This window comes from Triticum urartu, chromosome 5A (genome assembly GCF_056163025.1).
Source record: "Triticum urartu cultivar PI428250 chromosome 5A, HENAU_Tu73, whole genome shotgun sequence".
In the NCBI taxonomy this organism is placed as follows: Eukaryota; Viridiplantae; Streptophyta; class Magnoliopsida; order Poales; family Poaceae; genus Triticum; species Triticum urartu.
Window position 1 is genome coordinate 347831832 of NC_141877.1, and position 5570 is coordinate 347837401.

The window sequence follows — 5570 nt, forward strand, 5'->3', positions numbered from 1 at the left end:
TTATATAGAACCCACCTTTAGTACCGGTTGGAGCCACCAACCGGTACTAAAGGTCTGTTTTGGCCAGGCGAAGCGGCGGGAACCGCACCCCCTTTAGTACCGGGTCGTGGCACCAACCGGTACTAAAGGCCCCCCTTTAGTACCGGTTGGAGCCACAACCCGGTACTAAAGGGTGTGCGCTGCCAGGCGAGGGGCGCAGAAGTTTAGTCCCATCTCGCTAGCCGAGGGGCGCTCGCACCTGCTTATAAGCCCCGCCGTCGCTGCTGTCTCGAGCTCCTCTCTTAAGCAGGCCTTATGGGCCTACCTCTGCTGCGATGCCCTTTTGGGCCTACTGGGCTAGCGGGCCTGCATCCTGGCCTAACTAGAATTTGGGTTTCTAGTCGTATGCAGGCCGCTGTCGCCCAGTAGGTGGGCTTTTTTTTTCTTACTTTTTTGCTTTATTTATTTTTGAGTTGTTTTTTGCTGTATTTAGAGTTTCTTTGTGAATATTTTTGCTTTAGGTACAAAAAATTACAAACTTTCTGTTAGTACCGGTAGTTTACAAATTTGAATAGTTTAAATTTTGAATTATTTGAAATTTGTGTGAATCACTAGTTTGTGAATAACTTAACTTTGAAAATAGATTTTTCAGTGATTCTTTTTTCTTATGTTTAATATTAGTGTGTTTTATCATTATATTCAATTTGGCAATGCTTAGGTTATTTTAGAAAATGAAATGCCTTTGTAACGGATGAGTTTTTGTCCGAAACCCTAATACTTCGAAAGAGATTGTCCATTTTGTACACGAAGTGCATCCAGTTTTTGCGGTAACCATCTCCAATTTTTTGCACATGCTATGTGGGTGAAATTATGATACCATGCCAACTTTCAACCTTTTCTGAGTTCATTTGAAATGCTTTTCAATTTCAGGGTCATTTAGCTGAAAAAATCAGTAAATGCATGAAAGAATTTGCTTGCACATAAAATTTCTTCGCGTTTCAAATGCCAAAACACATAACTAGCTACCCTAACTATTACAGAGATTCCCTCCTGGGTGTGAAACACAGAAGAAAGTGATGATAGTGAAGCCGATCACATCCCAGATCTTTGGGTGTGAAACTTTTTCTTCGCGTGTGTCCCTTTGCGCCGTAGCCATGGAAAAACTTCATCATTTAACTGGATGCTCGGGTCAATATTCACTGTGAATGGAGCAATTTCATCAAACTTTTCATAATCTCCTAACATGTCTGTCTTGTCATCCACTCCCACGATGTTCTCTTCCCAGAAAGAACTATGTGCCGCTTTGGCTCATCGTACGATGCATTCGCTTCCTTATCTTTTCTTTTTCTCGGCTTGGTAGACATGTCCTTCACATAGAAAACCTATGCCACATCATTGGCTAGGACGAATGGTTCGTCTGCATACGCAAGATTGTTGAGATACACTGTTGTCATTCCGTACTGCGGGTCTTCCGTTACCCCGCCTCGTGTCATATTGACCCATTTGCACCGAAACAAAGGGACCTTCAAACCATGTCGATAGTCAAGTTCCCATATGTCCTGTATATAACCATAATATGTTTGCTTTCCCGTCTTGGTTTCTGCATCAAAGCGGACACCACTGTTTTGGTTGGTGCTCTTCTTATCTTGGGCGATCGTGTAAAATGTATTACCATTTATCTCGTACCCTTTGAAAGTCATTATATTCGAAGATGGTAACGGGACAGCAAGTACATGTCATCTTCAATAGAGGCGTTATGCATGGTACGTGTCTGCAACCAGCTGGCGAAACTCCTGGTTTGTTCACGTGTAATCCAGTCATCAGACCGCTCCGGGTGTTTGGAGCGTAGCAAATTCTTGTGTTCATCCATATACGGAGCCACCAAGGCGGAATTCTGTAGAACCGTGTAGTGTGCTTCAGTGAGAGAATGTCCGTCCATACATATTATTTGTTCCCCTCCTAGCGTGCCTTTTCCATCCAGTCTGCCCTTATGCCGCGATTCAGGAACACCAATCGGCTTAAGGTCAGGAATAAAGTCAATACAAAACTCAATGACCTCCTCATTTTCATGGCCCTTGGAGAGGCTTCCTTCTGGCCTAGCACGGTTATGAACATATTTCTTTAAGACTCCCATGAACCTCTCAAAGGGGAACATATTGTGTAGAAATACATGACCCAAAACGTTAATCTCTTCACATAGGTGAACTAGGACGTGCGTCATGATGTTGAAGAAGGATGGTGGGAACACCAACTCGAAACTGACAAGACATTGCACCAAATCGTTCTCTAACCTTGGTATGATTTCTGGATCGATTACCTTCTGAGAGATTGCATTAAGGAATGCACATAGCTTCACAATGGCTAATCGAACGTTTTCCGGTAGAAGCCCCCTCAATGCAACCGGAAGCAGTTGCGTCATAATCACATGGCAGTCATGAAACTTTAGGTTCTGGAACTTTTTCTCTGCCATGTTTATTATTCCCTTTATATTCGACGAGAAGCCAGATGGTACCTTAATACTGAGCAGGCATTCAAAGAAGATTTCCTTCTCTTCTTTGGTAAGAGCGTAGCTTGCATGACCCTGATGTATGCCGTCTTTTCCATGCATATGTTGCTAGTCCTCCCATGCCTCAGGTGTATCTTTTGTCTTCCCATACACGCCCAAGAAGCCAAGCAGGGTCACACAAAGATTCTTCGTCACGTGCATCACGTCGATTGCGGAGCGGACCTCTAGGTCTTTCCAATAGGGCAGGTCCCAAAATATAGATTTCTTCTTCCACATGGGTGCGCGTCCGTCAGCGTCATTTGGAATAGGTTGTCCACCAGGACCCTTTCCAAAGACCACCTTCAAATCCTTGACCATATCATGTACATCAGCACCAGTACGGTGGCGAGGCTTCATCCGGTGATCCGCCTCACCTTTGAAATGCTTGCCTTTCTTTCTTACGGGATGCCTGCTCGGAAGAAATCGACGATGTCCCAGGTACACATTCTTCTTACAATTAGCCAAATATATACTGTCGGTATCGTCCAAACAGTGTGTGCATGCGCGGTATCCCTTGTTTGTCTGTCCTGAAAGGTTACTGAGAGCAGGCCAATCATTGATGGTCACGAACAGCAGCGCCTTTAGGTCAAATTCTTCCCCCATATGCCCATCCCATGCACGTACACCTGTTCCATTCCACAGTTGTAAGAGTTCTTCAACTAATGGCCTTAGGTACACATCAATGTCTTTGCCGGGTTGCTTAGGGCCTTGGATGAGCACTGGCATCATAATGAACTTCCGCTTCATGCACAACCAAGGAGGAAGGTTATACAAACATAGAGTCATAGGCCAGGTGCTATGGTTGCTGCTCTGCTCCCCAAAAGGATTAATGCCATCTGCGCTTAGACCAAACCATATGTTCCTTACGTCATCTGCAAAATCCTTCCCGTACTTTCTTTCGATTTTTCTCCACTGTGACCCGTCAGCGGGTACTCTCAACTTTCCGTCTTTCTCACGGTCTTCTCTATGCCATCGCATCGCCTTGGCATGCTCTTTGTTTTGGAACAAACGTTTCAACCGTGGTATTATAGGAGCATACCACATCACCTTGGCAGGAATCTTCTTCCTGGGGCGCTCTCCCTCGACATCACCAGGGTCATCGCGACTGATCTTATAGCACAATGCACCGCATACTGGGCAAGCGTTCAAATCCTCGTACTCACCGCGGTAGAGATGCAATCATGAGGGCATGCATGTATCTTCTGCACTTCTAACCCTAGAGGGCAGACAGCCTTCTTTGCTTCGTACGTACTCTCGGGCACTTCGTTGTCCTTTGGAAGCATATTCTTTATCATTACCAGCAACTTTCCAAATCCCTTGTCAGATACACCATTCTCTGCCTTCCATTGTAGCAATTCTAGTGTGGTTCCTAGCTTTTTCTTGTCACCTACGCAATTCGGGTACAACAATTTTTTGTGATCCTCTAACATGCGCTGCAACTTCTTCTTCTCCAAATCACTTGCGCAGTTTCTCTTTGCATCGGCAATGGCCCAACCTAGATCATCAATGGGCTCATCCGATGCCTCTTCTTCATCTTCTTCCCGCATTGCCGGCTCAGCTTCTTCCCGCATTACCGGCTCAGCTTCTTCCCTCATTGTTGTATCATCGTATTCAGGGAACCCATGGCCAGGATAGCTGTCGTCGTCCTCTTCTTCTTCATTGTCTTCCATCATAACCCCTCTTTCTCCATGCTTGGTCCAAACATTATAGTGGGGCATGAAACCGGACTCAAACAGGTGGACGTGAATGGTTCTTGACGTAGAGTAATTGTGACCATTCTTACAGCCAGCACATGGACAAGGCATAAAACCATCCGCCCGCTGGTTTGCCTCAGCCGCGAGCAGAAAAGTATGCACGCCATTAATGAACTCGGGAGAGCATCGGTCATCGTACATCCATTGCCGTCTCATCTTCAATACACAGCACCGAAAACACCAAATTAATACAATACATAAAGTTCATACATAAAGATCATACAACAATTAAATGCAACAAACAAATAACTCTCTAGCTAAAGAATTTAAATGCAACAACAAATGCGATCAAGATCGCAACTAAGGTAACAATTGATCCAGCAGCATAATGATACCAAGCCTCACTATGAATGGCATATTTTCTAATCTTTCTAATCTTCAAGCGCATTTTCTCCATCTTAATCTTGTGATCATCGACGACATCGGCAACATGCAACTCCAATTCCATCTTCTCCCCCTCAATTCTTTTCAATTTTTCCTTCAAATCCTCGTTTTCTCTTTCAACTAAATTTAACCTCTCAACAATAGGGTCGGTTGGAATTTCCGGTTCAACTACCTCCTACATACAAATATCTATGTCAACTTGATGGGAATAATTTGTCATAAACACGAAATGCAATGAATAGTTTTAAAAGAGAATATACCACATCCGAATCATAACCTGGACAAGGGCCGACGGGGACGGATATCAAAACCATGGCACTAGGTATAACAAACAACGTATGGGTAAGATAATTATATGAGTAACTATATATCCAAATCACACAAACATCAATTTTTTATATAAAACTTCATGAACAAGAGGCTCACCACAAGGTGGTGCCGGCGACGGGACGTTGCGAGCGATCGACGGTGGTTACAACGGAGATTTAGAAGGTACTAAGTAAACCACACCTACATATGCAAACTAAGTGTTATTTTTGACCTCAAATTGCATATAAATCAAATACTAGCACATATATATAATTCCTCCCAAATTACTAAACTCAAAAATCAATCACTATATAAAGCATTTCACGAGCTAATCTAGCAATGAGAGATGAAAGGACAAAGTTGCTAACCTTTGTGATCATTTGAATGGATGGGGGCCTTCAAATCATGACAAATTGTGGGAAAAATGTGTGATGAGCTTGAGAGGAAGAGGGAAAAGAACAGAGAGGAGTGGGGAAAGGGGAAGAACAGAGCGAGCTCGAGTGGACGAAGGGTCTATGTAGGACGACCTTTAGTACCGGTTCATGATACGACCCGGTACTAAAGGTGCTGGAGGGGCCCCGGACTGACAACATCCTGCC

The 5570-nt window shown here is 44.1% G+C and overlaps 1 long non-coding RNA gene across 1 annotated transcript; it reads right to left on the reverse strand.

Annotated features, from left to right (window-relative positions):
• Nucleotides 1-4452: 4452 nt before the first annotated feature.
• Nucleotides 4453-5212, reverse strand: LOC147971344 (uncharacterized). Its single transcript, XR_015603302.1, has 3 exons — nt 5089-5212; nt 4923-4980; nt 4453-4837 (listed from the first exon to the last, which is right to left on the reverse strand). It is a non-coding gene; the product is annotated as an uncharacterized LOC147971344 (long non-coding RNA).
• Nucleotides 5213-5570: the final 358 nt, after the last annotated feature.